At 30.3% G+C, this 19400-nt stretch overlaps 1 protein-coding gene across 4 annotated transcripts in view; it reads right to left on the bottom strand.

Annotated features, from left to right (window-relative positions):
- LOC129914753 (furin-like protease 1) overlaps window positions 1–19400 on the bottom strand; it is a 354485-nt gene that overhangs the window by 297559 nt on the left and 37526 nt on the right. Inside the window, exons 1-2 of one of the 4 annotated variants that reach the window (XM_055994114.1) lie at window positions 7466–7524; window positions 6669–6708 (exon numbers count right to left, since the gene is read on the bottom strand). The exons of 1 other annotated variant lie outside the window; for it this stretch is intronic. The gene's annotated coding sequence lies outside the window, so the exon portion shown is untranslated. Of the gene's footprint in view, window positions 1–6668; window positions 6709–7465; window positions 7525–19400 lie in introns of those variants that run through there. 2 more of the 4 variants (XM_055994117.1, XM_055994113.1) reach the window with 2 other exon arrangements.

The raw sequence follows: 19400 nt of genomic DNA, 5'->3' as shown, positions 1-19400 counted from the left end.
ATTATCGTATTAAAATACTAATTTGTGTATTCCCGCTTCCTGTGCTTTTCGCCCATTCCCCCTTTCCCTTAATTTTATTAATATTATTAAAATTACACTGAGGGAAAAAATAAATTGAAGTTGAAACGTCGTTGTTCCAAAGTTGAACTACTTTGATTTATGTGACTTAAAGATACCAAACAATCAAAAATTAACCTATTTTCCACATTGATTTTAAAATGTCCATCTTCAACGCAAAATCATTCCGAATAATAGTTAAATCAATGTGGTTTTCATTGATTTCACGTTGTTTTATGGTGGCTTTTGCCTCAGTGTATTTCAATTCCTATCGACGACGACACGATAAGAACATTTTTTTCTTTTAGAATATTTTATAATTACGCAATGTTGTAAGCATCAAAATAATGTAGGCCCTGCTTCTAACCGATTTTTCCTCTTCCTACGCTATTTGAGGTGATTTTAGTTTTTAATGGTAGGAAATTAAAGGTGTGTAAGCAAGAAATATTCAGGTTAAAACTTAAACAAAATGATTTGTGATGCATTTCAATTTTAAATGCATTTTTTTAATAAATCAGAGACAATGCCCTAACTTTAAATATGCAAAAAAAAAATCAAAATCGAAAATTGTGTAGTTAGGGCCTTTACAAGATTATGGGCAGTATAGGAAACAGGGAGTTGAAAATGGGTCATCTGAGAATTTTTGGAAAGGATTTGAATTTGATATTTCATATAATGAGGCACATTGAGACGAACAGAAACAAATATTTTTCTGTCCCAAAAATGTGTGGTTGGCCGCCATTTTGAAAAATGCGTTTTGGTGATTTTCTCGGCTCCTGTTTATCGTAGAATGCCTTTTTTTTTTGTCTTATTTTGTAGAAAAACGTATATGTGCATATCTGTATAAAAAGTTATTAAATTGTAAAATTTTCGGAGATGATCGAGTCTTTTACATTTTTTTTTTTTTTTTTTGGGACAAAACAAATATTTTGTTATGTTCGTCTCATTGGGCCTCATTATATGAAATATCTAATTCTCATATGATTTCCTAATTCCTGTAGTATTTCATTTCATATTTAAAAAAAAAAAAAACGAATTTCGTTCTGAAGAAGTAACTATAGAGCACCAAACTTTGGACTTGAAAGGTTCAAATTTTTTTATTTGCAGACTTTTTCCCTCGCATCTATAAATAAAATGAAATAAATCGATTTGAAAAATTGAGGGGGAGAAGGCAATTTTTGTTTTCATACAAGACTCAAGGAACAATAAAATGAGGACAGTTTGTTAGTAATTTGTCTAATGTAGGTAGGTACACCGGAGTTTTTCATCTAATTTGACTATAAGTACTAAATGTATCTATGCGATTTTGACCAATATATCCTTAGATAATTAAAATTTCTTTGCAGTCATTTTCTTTAGTAAAAATTCTCAAAAATTTCAGAAAAAAATTTTTACGATATGTAAAATTTTCAATTATTGAAGCTTAAAACTATGTAACTATGTGAAAAAATGTTAGATACTGTCAAACTTGGCTTAAAAAAAAATTCTTCGAAGGTTCGAAGGATTTTTTACAAGATTTCGTATTCAGTTAAGCCATTTTTAAGACGTTTACGCAGTTGGCTATGAAAAAAAAAGCATTCCACAAGACAAATAGACGAGAAGTCGGCCAAAAATCACCAAAATGTTTGATGTTGAGAAAGGTGTAAGACAAATCGAGCAAATCGATTTCAGGCAGATTTCAAAAGACAACAAAAAAAATGTCGTTGAGTTATTAGAAAACCTTCCTTATTCGGAATCTACAATTAATTCGTAAAATTACATCAATGCAATGATCAAACGAAGTCTTTACTTCTTCTTTGGGTTTGAAAGACATTAGGAACGTAATAAGCTTTTTCAAAAACAAAAGTAGTGCGAACAACTGACACTAAACAGTTATCTTGAGTGCAGAGGTCAAGTAGGGGTGATTTTGTTGGAATGTCACGCCATATACTATTGCCTTATGAGCTGCGTTCGCAGAACTCTTATTTTTTGTAGAAGATAGTACCTACACTGAACCAAATCCTTACGTAAATACAACAAACAAATTCGTTGAGCCAACGAAAATTTAATTAATTTTCAGCCGATTAAAAATTTAATTGGCTCAACGAAATGGCTTTCATACGTTAATGAAGAACTTCATCAATCAACGAAAACTGTAGTATTTTAATGAAATTTTTCATAAAAATTTTTGATCGAGAATTATTGAATTTTTACATCACTTTACGAAATTTTTTCATCGATTAACGTAAAATTTAACTAACCACGGTGATATTTTTCGTTAGTCAATTTTTTTTTTTTTTTTTTTTGATTAATTTATGAAAGGAGCTTTCGTTAGCTAACGAATTTTTTCGTAAATTTTATGAATATTTTAATTAAATTACGAAAAAATATTCGTTAGCTTACGAAACTTTTCGTTGTATTAATTATGTTTTTAGTAAATTATACTTTTATTCTTTTCGTAGAATTACGAATTTTTTCGTTAACCAACGAAATTTTTGATTCATTTTCTTCCCTTAATTTTGGAATAAAAAAACCTGAAATTCAGAAAATCCGCTGAAAATTTTTAACCATAGAAAAAACATGTTTTGAATTTTTAAATAAATTGGCGTTTCGTCCCGGTGGAGCTCACTTGGACTCATAAGTTGACTTATCGTGAGACACCTTGTCAATAGGCAAACATTTTTTATATTCAGCTCAACTACATAGATTTTTAAACAAAAACATAATGTGAACTATATCCAGCAAGATTTAATTTTTAATCATTAAAACAGAAATGCACCCAAGTCTACGTATTTTTTTTTTTTTTTTTTTTTTGTAAGGCAACGATTTTTTTCGTTAACTGATGTATTTTTTCATAAGCCGATGTAATATTTCATTAGTATATGAAGAATTGTCATAAGCTTATGAAGATTGTTGAATTTCATAAGTAAATGAATTTTTCGTTACTTAATTAAAACTTTAATAAAGTAAGGAAAAAATTCGTATTTTTATTCTTTAAAATGAGTATGAAATTTTTCGTAAATTGATGAATCTTTTCATTAAATTGGATTTTTTGGCACTTACAATGGAGAAAAAGTGTATGAAACGTTTTCATTAATTGATGAAGGTTTTCATATTACGAAAAATTTCATATTTTCGTTGAGCCAACGAAAGTTTCGTTGGGCCAACGAAAATGTAGTGTATGAAAAGATTTTCGTAATTTTACGAAATTTATTATTTTCAGTGTACCTACCAGCTGAATTGTCCACCAATTGTTTGTTGTCTAGAAATACAAAACTTGCAAAAGTTTATCAATATCTCAAAATGAAATCACTATAACATTTTCAGATCATTTCAAACATATTATTTCCAATTTAAAAGCCATTATCGTTATAAAACACCTCCTTATCTCTTGTTTGCAAATAAAAAAAAAATTGAAGAAAATAAAAAAAAAAAAACAACTCTGACAATTGTGTCACTTTCAAAGATTGCCACTCACAGCACAATTTTCAAAATGAACCTCTTTTATCAAGTTGATTTGCGGCAACGCCTCTCCTGATCCATTTTATATGGAAGGAAAACTAAACGACACCACCGAGTGCCGCCTCAAAACTACGTCAAAACCTCTTTCTCCTAACCAATTTCCCACACGAAATACCTTCTTTCACCGTCATTCATTGAATCAGCAACAACCACAACTTTGAACTCCACTTTCATTCGGCAAAAATTCCAAAGCAACTTCTAGTAAATACGCCGCACATTGCTCTCTACACACAAAAGCTTTTTCCTTCCTTCCTTACTTTTATACTTCTTACTTTTCCCTACCTAACTTATCTATAACCATTGCCATCATAGTGCCGCAGTGTTTCGTGTTCCGCATAAAACCCTTTAAAATTTATGGAAGCTACATGCAACGGATGGTTGCGGTTGGTTGTGTTTTGTCAGTAGAATCAACCCTTGAAAAACGATTTTGTAAAATAATTTGGTCGTAAAAACTTCCATTTTAGCGACTCTATGCAAGAAGAACCGCGCATTCTACCACTACCCACCCAACCTTATAATAACCCAAAACACCACATACCAACTTTACCAACATTATCATTATAAACACCCGCTCCCTTACGGCATTTATCCTCAAAAACCCGTCAGCTAACTTTGACGTATGCATTCGTTTTCGCTGTGTCACCTGTCATTCCACTACAGCCATTTCCGGTAAATGACACGAAAAATAAAAATTAAAAAAAAAATATATATTTAACTCAAGGGTTGGCTATATAGCTGGAGAGAGAGCTTAAGAGCAACGAGTGACTACCGGTTGCATTCCTCGATTACATGTAATTTGTTCCCTCAAACCCGGAATAAAATTACACAGTTTAAGCAAAACAAAAAAAAATAACTATTCCACCAAATTAAACCAACGAAGGGTCAAGTGGCCAATAATGGAAGGGGTTGATTGGGTTTGAGGTTTCGTGTTCGGCAAAATAGCCACTTGTAAATTTTTGAAAAGGGGTCATGAATATATCAACTTAGGGGTTATTATTAGCAATTAAGGGGTTTTGGCAACATTGAATACCGAAGAGACAACCAACGCGAATTTGCATCAAATATAACCTCTCTCCATAAAGGCCGTTGTCCGCATAATGCATTTGCTGATAGTATATGGAAGCTCGTTTAGGACATGTGGTGTCTCTCTGTCTACTTTATACACTATAACAACACTAATCGAAATTGATGCACTATCCTTATTACCACAAATATATGCATATTAGCCTGATTCCAGTAGGTAACCAGTAATTATTAATTTATTAAAACTGCATTTATTAGCAATAAATAAAATATCATAATAATTTTGTGTTTGTATTAAAATGAAGTTTTAAATTATAATTAATGAGGACTATTTTAAGGTGAATTTCCGGTCATCGTCAGTCGGTTGTAAGAATTTAGTATCGAATTAATTATTTAAAAGAAAATCTATTATAGCTATTTGAATAAATAAACAATGAGAATTAAATTTAATTATAGAAAATAACAATGAAAATAGATAGATTTTAATGGGATTTTTGTTTAAATTCTTATTTGTGTATATTACACAATGATTTGAATATTTATTGTTTAGTAATGATGATGATGATGAAATACAATTAAGAGATCTTACCCCTGTTGTCTCGGCTTTCATAGCTAATAGATAAATACATGTGGAAAGGAGGAGGGGAGATAAACTTACGACAATTTTCAGATTTAGGGCAAAAGTGAGTTTAGAGTATACAAAAATCGTTTTTATTTTAGTTTAATTGGAGAGTTCATTGTTTTTCGTAACGATTTTTGTTTTTTGGAAATTTTTAAAAATGTAAAAACATCACGATTTACTTTGAATTTTTGGAGTTGATACTTTTACTGTTAAATACTGAAACTCAATTAGAATATGTATGTATATTTGGTTAACCCTTTCGGACCCAGCGTTACTCTCATGTAACATATTTTTAAAAATTCGTAAAAAATATTCTATTATATAATTTTTTAGGTTTCGATGGCTTAATTGAAAGATAATAATGCTTAGTTACTGGATTATTACAAGAAGTTAGTCAAATATCTTATCTCTAATTTTTTTATTTAAAAATGGACTGAAATTCACATTTTTTTTTTGTAAAAAATTTATTTTTTATACATACATATATGGTCATAATTTTGAAAAAAAGATATAAAAAATGTTAATCCAGAAAGTGTTTTGTTTTTTGGCTTAGAAGATGAAGCATACATTATAGTTCCATAAAAAGTTATGTTCTCAGTTGTCCGACTTTTTTTTGGTGGTCATAGATAGTGTATGTTACTTACATGTAAACATGAGAGTAACACATTAGTTTAGCTATTTTTATTTTGGAAAATAACTTTTTGCTATTCATATTTCTTAGTTGTGATGTTTTTGACACGATAATACTGAAAAAAATATTTTTTTATATTTATTTTGATACGATTCAACAAAAAATTGGAAAATAACAGTTGAAAAATTAGTTTCTTGAGTTTTTTGACAAAAAAAAAAATCGAAAGCGATATCTAACTTTAAAAAGACAATTTTGGCGATCTGGTTAGAACACTTTTCAAAAGTTGAACCTGTACATCTTTTAAAAATTTAATTTTCAAAAGAGGGTGCTAGGTCAAAAACGGTTTTTTCGCTCTAAAACTCCTATTTATGAAAAAGACACAATATCTTCAAGGCCATTTTTGGTAAGAAAACCTAGATAAGATAATAAGGTTGATAAATATATGGTTTTATTTGTTTTTACCACGAGCTAATGCTTTATGAATAACATATTGAACTTGTGACTCTTTTATTGGAATTCCTGAGTTCATATCTTTCTAGTTTAAATTACAATTACATTTTATTGACTTCCAAAATTTAAAAGTTTAAACAAATCTCAATAACTTTTAACTATACTATGACTATACATTCTTTAACGAAGTAAAAAAAAAAAAAAGGTAAGCCTAAAAACAACTCCTGGTTCAAAAAAATGCAAAAACACCTGCATTCAGTTGACCTCAGGAAAGGAAAAATACTAAACCTGTAGAATAAAAGGACGAAGATTACTGTTGATTGACTGTTCATATGCACGATATGATTTATAAAAGAAAAAAATCAATCATTATTTACACTATACCTTATTAAATTTGCTGTTCAAGTATCCAATACAAACGTACCTGAAAATAAGAAAGAAAAAAACTTTATTTATTAAATTCATTTTAGGTAGACATAAATATAAACAAAAAGAAAATCATCAAATTTGTTTCAAATTAAAAAAAAAAAAACTGTATTAAGTTTATAATATTTACATTTTTGTTTGATAAGTTAATATTTTCTTGAGCAAATGCGCTGCAGCTGTTATAGAAGCGATACTAAATTTTAATGAAACATTTTAATCAAGCTTTTATTCATGTTTTCAAAAAAAAAAATATACATATATATTTAAACTTGAAAGACAAACAAACATGGCATTTTGCGATTAAAGGGTATTTGACTGTTAAGGCTATCCTCATCATAGAAGGCATCGACCTTCTAATTTTCTTTTAAGTTCGTTAACTTTATAAAAATATATTTATTGCAAAAAAAAAAAAAAATTCGTCGTGGAATTTGATGACAAGAAATTTTGGTTTAGAACAGAAAATCGATTCTAAAGGCTTCCTATCCTCTAGACTAGACTCTAAAGCACAAAACAGCTAACTTCCATCCCAAACTGATAATGATACATTTTGGAGGAGATTTTCAATAGGTATACTTAAAAGAAATTTTCTTACAAAAAATTGCGAAAAAATATACATATAAAAACGTTTCTCAACACGAATTATTTACATATATACTTATTTTGTACGTATTCGAAAGGAATAATAAATTCAATTCTTAACTTTTATACCTGCTTCTTTGCATATATGAGACCCATTCAAAATTCATTCAAATTACCTTCAACAAAAAACTTTTACACGTGAAGATCGATGTTAAATGAATATTTAATTCGATTTTGTATCCAAAAAAAAAAACAGCAAATTCAAAGTATCCAAATGCTCGCCAACGAATTTATAAACAATAAAAACACTCACTTTTCACAAAATTTTTTTTAAACTTGCAAAACAAATTCTAAAAAAAAACAATAACTTTTTATTTCCAAAAGTTAAAAATAACCACATTCACTTTGAACAAAAAACTTGTTTGTAAATGAATCGTTTACAACAATCCGAAAGATTTTTTTGAAAAAAAAATGATAATAATTTAGAGTAATAAAACAAGAAAGCCTCAATTTGACCCAATAAATATCAAATAAAATTACAATAAGTAAAGATTCATAAAAACGATCTACCGTCGAAGAACAATAACTACAAAAAATTACTCAAATACAACACATGATCGGTATAGGTACTGAAGCGTTTGCAAGTTCGAACCCTATTAACCTACCAAATAGAGCTTAAGGAAGATTATCACGAACATGATTTCATCTTTGTTTGTTTGTTTGTCCCCCTTTGCCTCTCAGTCTTTTCGGCCACATCTGTTTAAATCTTTCTGAGAAACTTGACTGTTTTTTTTTTTTTTTTATTATTTTACAGAAAAAAAAACCACTTATCTATTAGCACAATCAATATATAAAAAATATATGTGGATGAAGCAGCAGTACAGTAGCACGAGTATAAAATATACACAAAAACAAATAAAGAAATGTGAAGAGAAGAGAAGGTAAAAAGGTATGAATACAATTATTTTATTTGAAAATTCAAAACACAAGATACAGAGTTGCCAGTTTATTGGGGTTTTCCCCTCGACAATTTTGGAGAATTTTGTTTTATTGGGGGATCTTCTTTATAGGTTATATTGAAACTATTTGAGTAATCAGCGACTGTAGACAGTCACAATGTGTTCTTATTCGGCTCGAAGGACCAAAATATTTAATGAAAGCCGTCTTTTTTCTACAATGTTTCACAAACAAAATTTTAAAAAATAAAATGCACGACTGGGGTCGCACGTACTTGCTCTTTTAGTTCAAAACACTTTTATGTTAGTCTACTTGTAGATTTTAAAAGCTGGCTCTAAATTAAAAAAAAAAATGATATTGGGGAAGAGCCGACATTTAGGGCAAAATTTTGTTAAATGAAAAAAAAAATTTTTTGTTGTTTGACTTTTTTGAGAAAAAATAAAAATGCAGTTTTATTGCCACTGCTTTAAATATAACGTATACAAAGTTTAATCAAAATCGTTAGAGCTGTTTCGAGAAATTCGCAATATCGTATTTTTTTGTATGGGAGGTATACTAGGGTGGGTCAAAAAAATCGAAATTCTTTGTTTTGATTTGGTACTCCGAAAAATCGATTGCTAGACCCTCTAGAATATACACACCAAATATGAGCTCTTTATCTTAGTGGGAAGGTCCTCCGCTTTTCAATTTTCCATTTTTACATCAAACTTCTACTAAAAAAAATAATTTTTTTATTAATTGACTTTTTAGCAAATTTCTTTTCATATTCTTGTAGGAAATTGAACGCTCTACAAAAAAGGCCTTATACACTTTTTTCGTTTATCTAACCGTGGAATAGATATTTGAGGTCCAAAAATCGAGAAAATCTTTAAAAATTCGTTTTTTGTTCTTAATTTTGTAACAAATTGAAAAATTATAATAATCAAACGTGCAAGACATATTCTTGTTGGAAATTGATTCCTCCACAAAAAAGGTGTTGTTAACTTTTTTCATTAATCTAACCATTCTAAAGATATTCGAGGTCAAAGTTAAAAAAAATTATAAAAACATTTTATATTTTTAAAAAAATTCCAATTCACTGAAACTTCATTATTTTCAAATTAGCAAGATATATTCTTGTAGGGGCTTAAACGTTCTACAAAAAATTCCTTGGAATCAAAGTGATTGCTTTAACCGTTTAGAAGATATTCTTTTCCAAACCAATGCTCACTGATGTCAATAGTTTTCTTATATTTGGATACGAATATATTCTAAACGGTTAAAGCAACCAATTTGATTCCAAGGAATTTTTTGTAGAACGTTTAAGCCCCTACAAGAATATATCTTGCTAATTTGAAAATAATGAAACACCCGTTTAGGCTGTGTACAGATGGACGCACAGACGGACGGACGGAATTGCGAGACCCACATTTTCGGAATTCTCCATCATCGTAATGTTGGTTTTGATTAAAACCTCAATTTTTTTTTTTCGACACGAAACCAATACTTGCCCTATAGAGCAAGTAAAAATGAGTAGCAACTGAATTCTAGAAAACAACTTTCTTAGAAGCCTAGCTGATTTCCGCTTTGAAGCACCTAAAAATTATTTATGAAAAAATGATGAATATTTTTAAAAACCACTTTTCTTATGTGAACACTTTTGATTCTAATATTTTGAATTTTCGTGTCTGGTAACACTGACAAAAAGTGTATTTATATCAATCGATTCATTGAATTAAAATTAATTTGAATATTTAATTTACTAAATCCAAGGTCAAGCAGACTTTTATGAAGTCAAAAGTGGACATCTTTTGCTGTTGGATAACCAGATATTCAATACAAAAAGTGAAGCACTTCTTTCTAATTTATTCATAATTTAATTTCAAGCTGATCAAAGGCAACTCTAATTGCTACAAATCGCTTATTGTATAAGTGGTCTGGATTTGAGATTTGAGATGCCTATTGAACTTGAAAGCAAGGTCAGGTAAAAGACTTTACCCTGAGTCATCGTCAATAATTCATATCAACAAAAAAAAAAATTAAAACAAACCAAATTTTTGTACATGACTGTGTTTCGGGTTGAGGGCGGTTGTGATATGTCAAATCTGTCAGAGCACATACTAATTGCTAATAAACCAGAAAATTATTTATCACTTTGACGCCAATGTGAAATACCTAGAGATTTGAATCCATATAGACAAGTTGTCGTAGTCGACATTTTTAGTGTACCGGTATCGGCGACGACGACAACGTAGCATATGTGCTAGCTCGAGTATTATGTCTAATTTGATTAGTATCCCGCACCAAAAACGATGGATGACGATGATGATGATAATAATCACTAGGTATGGCACACATTTCTGTACATTAGTAAGATTTGAAGTTCATAGACCTTTAATAGTGTATTGGGGTTTGAGGTTAGAACAACATATTATGAGGTGTTTAATTACTATTACCGGAGGGTATATTCCCGAAAACATACCGTTATAGTAATTAAACAGAGACTCGGAAGAATGCGAAGGTGGAATTTTGAGCTTCAGGGAAATGTAGAATGTTTTTAATGAGGGTTGTTACACTATTTTTATAGGCCCAACAAATATTTAAGGCAATAAACATATAGTTAAGTGGTGTAAGCAGGCTGAGTTAAGTGAATTAGTTTGGTGATATTAGATGTTTAAAGTGGAATTTATAATTGAAACAAAAAAAAAAATACACTAGCTAAAGAAATAAATTTAAATAGCGTAAGATAGGGTGAATTTATATTTGCCTCAACTTAACCTGAAGCTTGGGTGTACAATTTCTTCGATGGTGTTTGAAGGCATCATCGCCGAAGGAAATATGTCGATTCTTCTTAAGCTCCGACATCTAATTTTAGCACTACCATACTTTTACTCATTTTATTACACAACTGAATGTGTTCGGAGATTAAATCAGCTTATGCAGACTAAAGAAAAATATACTTATAAACTAAAATTGCAGCTTCAATAACGTAGGTTTAGCAGAAGCGAAATTTTAAATTCTTTAAAACTTCGAAAAAGTTTCGATTAGAAGAACGAGAATACATTTCTTATAATTTTTTAAAGATTGAACGAAGTTGAGATTTTGACATAGAATTTGTTTAAAATAGTCGCTAGAACAGGAGTGACAAACTTGCGGCCCACAACAAATAACTTTGCGGCCCGTTCCACATTTTTATTAATTTTGAGTTTTAGATTATAATTTAGATTTTAGGTTCACAGGTTTCGACACAAATGCACCTCCTTTTTTCCTAATCAACAAATAAATATGGGACAAAACCAAACAATTTTTAAATTGCACAAATTGTTCATTTGGATTTAAAGCCAGGAAATTTCGGGATGTTAGGTTTTCGGGATCAGGGATTTCAGAGTATATAGGATTTTCGGAATTTAAAATTCTCGAGATTTTGGGTTTTCGGCATTTTGGTTTTCGACATTCAGTGAAGTGAATTTTGATTTATCTACACTTTTTCTATTTTATTTTCTGGATTTCAGACCTAGGATTTTGGGTATTTGAGATTTTAATTTGCGAGGTTTTGTATGTTCGGCATTTTGGGTTTCAGGATTCTAGATTCTCGAAATTTTAGTTTTCGGGATTCAGAATCCCGTGATTCTGTCTGTTTTCGAGTTAAAGGAGTACAAATTTCAAAATTTTCTGAAAGAAAAACATTAAAATTTCGAGAACCCATATTTCGAGATTTTTCAGTTCTTTGTTTGGGGTTATATTTATTTTAATTTTTGGAATTTCGAATTTTGTAAAAACTGATAAGTTATTTTCTGTATCATATTCAGAAAAGCCGACATCTCCAATCCTCAAAACCATGGAAACTGAAAATTCAGAAAAATAGTACCTATATTAACGAAAAACTAGAGTTTTTTTTGGGCTTTTGAGGTTTTTTTTAGTTGGGGATTTCGGTCGGCTCTCCATCAAATAATTAACATAATTTTGAGAAGATGTTCCGTAAACCGTAAATCATAAAACCCAAACTTTAGACAATTTTAAACGTCTAATGTTTTCATTGATAAAAAGATGTATTTTTGTGTTCTAATCTTTTCTATCGTAAAGTCCCAAATATGGTAAAGAAAAATATGTCAATTTTCTGAAGTTGATTGACACTTTCTAACTTAATGTATTTCAATACTGAAGAAAACTCCATTTTTCTTATTTACACATCACCCTAAAAAAAAACCTCATAACGTCAAAACAAAACGCTAAACATGTGTTTAAACTTCCATCGCAACCTTGTTTTTTTACATCAACAAGTTATTATGTCGTCGTCAGTCGGTTGGTTGGTGTTTCCTTAATCACCATCGCAATCATCACACCCGTTTATACAGAAAACAGAACTTAGCTTTGCTTCAAACAATATTTAAAAAAACCCTAATTGCAGTCAAAATCCCTCGCGACATTTTTGAGAGGAAAAATGCACGCATCCATCAATCACATCCCTTGTCCTCGAAAATCACACTCGAATTTGATTAATCGCCTAAACAGATTTTTCCAACATTTGGTCGCCATCAACAACAACAACATCCTTTGCATATAAGGTTTCATTCATATCCTTTGGGCAAAACACAAAAAATACAATACCCACCACCACCAACCGATTTGGTAGTATAAAATCACCCTCACTCTTTCTCTCTTTCTATTCACACTTTAAGCCATTTATTGGCATCCCCTTTAGCTCGTTGACAATCTTAAGTGTAGATCTAGAGTATTGGTGTGGAGATTGGCCATTCATACTCGTATACACCCCAATTCGCCTTTCTTAATTCTTCCGACTGGTAGCACTGCCCAACCAACCACAATAAAATAAATTTAACAATAACCGCAGTAATTGATGCGATCTAATTATACAGTAACTCGTGCGAAAGGAAACTCAAGTGGAACGGAACATTTTCTTTCTATATTATTTTCAGTATTTTTTTTTTTTTTTTTGTTAAGATTTCAACGATTATGAGGCATTGTTCTCGAGGACGATGACGACGAGAAGAACGAAAACGAGGAAAAAGAACGCCGACAAGCCCCTCCGACTTTATTTCCTATCGCCACTACATTACATAGTAGTTTCTGAGCGAAGAACAACTTTTCAAATTGGCATCAAGAAAAGTTTTTGCATCATCAATATATACATATATTGTATAAACTCTACTCTCGGCATCATTTTGTCTTGTTTTTTCTCCTTCTCTTTATAGAGCCAACCATTTTGTATGCCCCACCCGGAACTGAGCACCACTTCCGGGGCCTTTAATTAGTTTCAAAAATATTCTCATTTGTTCGCTTCTTGAACGAAAATCGACAATTTGACATTGTTTCAGCAGCAAAACGACCGAAGACTATACGAATACGACTACGACTTTGGGTTTTGTGTCACTTGGGGTGTTGTATTTTGTGCATTTAAGAGGGCGTGTGGGTCGGTTAGGAGTGTTGTATAAGGTTCAAGTGACATTTTGAATTTCAATTTATTTTTTTTTTTTTATTTTTGTTCTTTTTTTCGATATTTTCGAAGAGAAATAAAACTTTTTCATTGTTTGAAATGAAAAAAAGCATAGAAAAGTGAAATTAGAAACTTTTTTTACCAATTAAAAAATGAACCAATGTTGTGGGAAAGGGGCGGGTGGGGTGTGTCGGTGTGTGTGAGGGAAAAAAATAATAAATTAAATTAAGGTCAACTGGTGTACAACGGGAAAGATACCTACTCAAAAGTTTTTCAAATTCACTTCTCTTCTTTCTCAGTGTATTGTATGTGTGTGTGTGTGTGTGTGTGTGTGTGTGTGTGTGTAACAACAACAAAAACACATATTTAGCTAAAAGTTGCCATATTATCTATCCTGTCATGATCTTTTGCCTTTGGCTGGACTGGAATATATGAAACAAATATACAAGGATAAAAGGTAGATGGAAATGAAAGGATAAAGTTTTTGGTATTATTTTGCATTACAGTGACAGAAGGAGATATTTGAGAGATAAAAATAGATGGAACTTGCAACAGTTTTCTCTCTTGTGACTTTTTTTTTTTTTGTAACTTTAGTCATCTGAATTTATTGCTCTGGAGACAATTTTATGTGTTGCTTGGAAAGGTAGTAAATATTATTGTGCAAAAAATAAAATTAATTAATTTTAAATAAATTTAAAAGCTTTAAGAACACAAAATAAATAAATGGTTAGTTCGATGGACTCTCACACCAGAGGTTGTGGGTTCAAATCCACTCTCCATCATCGGGACATTTTATTCGCTTGCGAGGAATTAAAAAATAACTTGCAAGAGTATATCATTGTCTTGCCATAAATAAGTGCTTTTCACAATAGACATTGGGACTAGGGTTGTCATTTTTTTTTTCATTACCAATTTTAAAATAAATTATGAATAAAACATTTTTTATTGCAAATTGCATTAAAAAAAATTTATTGCAACTGAAAAATATTTGGATTAATAAACAAATATTATTTTTTGAAACCAAACAAATTTTGCATTAAAAAATAAAATCCACCACTGGTTCGCACGAATTTCCTCTTAGGGTTCAAATTGCTAGAATTTTTAGGTATATGAAAACAAAACAAAATGTTTTATAAAATTTAAAAAAAAAACATAAAAATCGTTTTTCAAAATATTAAAACAACATCTGAAGTCAAATTGCCCTCGAAAACAATAGTAGGTATGCAATTTCATTTGTTTTATTAAGATTTATTTTTAGAAAAAAAAATTTCAAAATCGTAAGTGCAGTTTTTTTAAAAAACAACTTTTTTATAAATTATTTTTTGGAAAAAAAAGTTTTAAAATAAAATTGGAATGCCATTTTGTAGAAATTATTAAGAAACATCTAAAATCAAAATTTCAAACAAATTCAATGTCCGGTTTTTGATTTTTTTTGATTTTTCAAAAAAAAAATTAATTTTTTTTAAACCCAAAAATCAATTTTTTCTAAATTTTTATATTAAAATTAATGTAATGGAAAATTGTTATCTCAACTTTTTTCTTGTACGATTGCATAAACGGAAACGGGTTTGACGGTTGATGAGGGCAATGATGAGATTATGTGGTTGTCGATATTGGACAAACAACATCGACGTATTCGACTAAACGCCATTACTTTGAGGAATTGAAAGATACGGGCTCTGAGGAGGATAGATGACAACTCTTTAAGATTATTTTGAGAATAAAACTCTCAGGTAAACTTGACGAGACAAATTTAGTGCACCAATTACGAACAACTAAAACTTGAGATGAGCAAAAACTTTCACCAAAAAGTTCAAAGCAATGTGTAACTTAACTTCGTGAAGAATAAATTGCAAGCTAATTTCGTTATAAAACTCAGTTGGGAGAAGGAGGTGGTATTAATGCAGTAAGAATCTCACACTCTTTTAAGCACGTGTTTTACACCGTCGTCATAGAGCCTTTTGAAGGATTATTTATATACCCACTCATGGACAATGAATAAATATATTTATTTTTGTTTTTGAGAGCAACGAAACACAGTTTGAATGCGCTCAAAGTTAAATGTTAATTAACAACTTTTTAAATCACTGTGTTGGAAAAAAGAAACTGTAACTTTGTTCATGTTCATTATGCCAACTTGAAGTTGTCACAAAGTGATTTTTTTTTTCTGTATATTTTCTTGTTTTTCAGTGAAGCAATGTGACACAAAATTGGTAATAAAGTAAAAACAAACAAATTGAAAAGCTATTTTGGGATTAGTATTTATATTTTTTGTGTGTTCTAAACGAAGCGAATTTTTCGTTATGTCATTTGCAGGTTTTCAAAAGTTTTTTTTTTTTCTCTTTAACTATCAAGCGCACACAGGAGTAGGTTAGGTACCCTAATAAATTAATATCCAAAAATTTAATTTTGTATTTCTATTTTATTTTATTATTATGTATTTGTGTTTGCTTTCAGGCGTGATTATACTCCTTGAATATTCTTAAAAAAAAAGTTTCAGAAAGGTATATAGCAAAAGTGTCATGCGTCATTTGAACAAATTGAAAACATAGCTTTAACTGTCACATTAATGATTGATTAAGGTTCATGATATGGGTTGACAATAAGTGATTAATATTTACCTATAGACGGGAATGGAAGATGTTTATTGATATTTTCATTCTTGATTTCTTTTTTTTTTTTTTATTTAATGTTTGGGACTTTTTCTGTTGTTTTAAGTTTGAGTTATGATTTAAAGATTTTTCAACAGCCATTGACCTTTCATGTACATAAATTTATTATGGAAAAGCAACAATTATGTTTTTAATCATAAAATCAAATAGAATTGTAATTTTTTTCTTATTAGATACAATGAAATCCATTGTAGATACTCTTGAAATCTAAAAAAAAAAGCTTAATCTGTGTAACAACACCTGACTTACAAATTATTCGTTTAATACAAATTTTCAATTTTTTTTTATCAGAACTTAAATAAAAGGGTTTTTTTTTTTGTGTAAGCAGAAAATAAGAGCACAACTATTACGAAAATGGCATATTATTAAAAACGGGTTTAAAGGTTTTCTTTGACAATGGTTTTTGTGAGAAAGGTTAAAAATAAGAAGCTAAAAATATAGGTTCCCATTTCGAAGAATTCAGCTCCGTGAGACCAAAACTGCGGCCTCAAAATTTTTGAACCAAACTTATCTAATTCGTTTGTCTACATTTTGTCCATGTTTGTTTACGCAAAATTTTCGTTTGTCCACTCTTTGAAAAAAAATTTTGAGCAAATTCTTATTTTTTTTTTTTTTAAATTATGTATAGGGTCTGAAAAATTATTTTTTTTTTTTTAAATTATGTATAGGGTCTGAAAAATTAAAAAAACGTCTTACACACACAAATTTTATAAAAGACATATAAAACCAATTGCAATCGTTTATCCACATCGAGTTCGATATACATACTAAATATTACCATTTTTCGTTTAAAACAAATTTTGCATAAAATTGAAATTCCCTTAAAATCAATTATTTTCAAATTGAAAAACCAAATTCCACCTCGAGAAACAAAAAAATCATCGTTCGTCCACCGTACGTTTAGGTGATATTAAAAAAAAAAAAAAACTTTTAAACAAAATTCTCAACAAAAGTTACGCATACACCACAGTGTATGTGCTGAAATTTTCAAAATCCCCAAAAATGACTTTTTTTTCAAAAAAAAATCGGAAATCGTTTGTAAACTTTGAAAAATAGATACAAACTAAAAATCATCGTTTGTCTAACCTACGTTTAGAAGATATTCAAAAAAACAAATTTTGTACCGAAAAATCCAAAGTCCCCTAAAATCCCCAAATTTACTTTTTTTCCAAAAATTCACTATCGTTTGTCCACTTCGAGTTCTTTACGTGTACCAAAATTCATCGTATTCCCACTAAGATTTTGTACTGAAAATTCCCAAAAAAAAGTTACGCATACACCACAGTGTATTAATTTTTTTTTTTTTTTTTAATTTAAATTCCGGCGTTTGTCCACCTCGAGTTCTTTCTTGAAAAGATATTTAAAAAAACAAATTTTGTACTTAAAAACTCAAAGTCCCCTAAAATCCCCAAAAATTTTAGTTTTAGGATTTTAGTAAAAAATTATATTTTGCATGAGAGTTGCTATAAAAAAATATTTTTTTGAGTATCTCCTATTTTGTATGTATATAGAACTAGAGGAGGACAAACGATTGCAATTGGTTTTAAACGTCTATCACAAAATTTGAGCGTTTTAGACGATTTTTTATTTCTCAATCTTCCTGAATGCTCATCCTATCACCAACCAAAGACACAAGGAATTATTAAACCAATTTCAAAACTCATATCAAAGACTATGAAACATACCTATCTTTGATATTTCAAAATATATAACGATAAATGGTCCAAACAGCCACACCATAAAATGGTCCTTGTTTGTACCTGCTGGTTGTAAATCAATCTCTTAAATACACACTACCTACTTGTTTATGAAACCTTTCAAAAACTTCCTGTGTGCAGTAAAATTCTTTCCAATTCTAAGAACAAAAATGAGAAAAAAGTCCTAAAACAAAATACCACTCTTGAATGAATCCTCTCAATACTTTACTACTTACACTCTACACAATATCGAACACTTTGTTGTTTTGTTCACTTTTCAATTTCAAAATCCCATATACTACATCATATAGTATAAATTCATATGTACACAACATACAAGCCCTAAACCCAACACATAGACAAGTGATGTAACAATGAAGCTCTGGTGCAAAACCCTGCAATATTCTCTATACCTCTTCAAACAAGGCCGATGATTTATCATCCAGAATCTTCCTTCTCAATTCCTTTAGAAATCAAATGAATTTCCTAGTTGGAAGAATTTATGACATAGGTGCTTTGGTAACTTTCCCTTTACACATCTCTGCTTCTGTTCTATCCTACATAATATTCACCCTTTTATGGGGGAGGAACCATCACAAAAATACAAAAAAAAAAAAAAAATTGATAAAACAATACTTATTTTTCCAGCTGTTGTGTGGCCCACACTAATCCTAATAGCTGGATGGAGAAGGGTTTTTGCATTTGTAAAGAGGTACATCTGGGTACACTCTCTTGAAGTTGAAGCAAAAATTTTCGAATTTCCATCTCTGATTGTCGAAAAGCTGCAGCTTCGATTTGAAATGCAAATACACCGACCATACACCCGATACCGACAACCAAAGGTTCCGCAATCCAGAAAACCAAATCACCAAATCACCAATCTCAATCCTTCAGTTTGGATTATCATTAGTCACTTTTTACTGTTCCATATATGTGTGTTGGGGGGTTGGAGAGGGGGGGAGGAAGTGGTGTTTTGGTTTTTGTGAAAAACGTTTTGCCCAACACCATCATCGTTGGGCTAACTGGCTGGCTAGCTAGCTGGCTGGGATTGGATGGTTGGTTGGCTAACAAGGAAATAACGAAATCGACAAACGGTATTTTCGGTCCCACTAAATAAAGTTCAACATCGTGCATTGGGAATTATCACCTCTATCTAGGTGGTATACAAACATTCATATACATACACACACACAAATATATTTGTATGAAGGTATGTTTAACTTGGAAGAGCCACCTATAACCGGGGGATTTGGTCGTCTTCTTTGGTTTCGTTTTATTGGATTGCGGGTTATTTACTAAGAGCCATCGATCGGAGGGAATATTGGTTTGCTTGTGTACTTTTTCACACATC

Source organism: Episyrphus balteatus, chromosome 3 (genome assembly GCF_945859705.1).
Source record: "Episyrphus balteatus chromosome 3, idEpiBalt1.1, whole genome shotgun sequence".
In the NCBI taxonomy this organism is placed as follows: domain Eukaryota; kingdom Metazoa; phylum Arthropoda; class Insecta; order Diptera; family Syrphidae; genus Episyrphus; species Episyrphus balteatus.
Note: the sequence above shows the minus strand (reverse complement) of the source record. Positions and strands in the feature narration are given on the sequence as shown.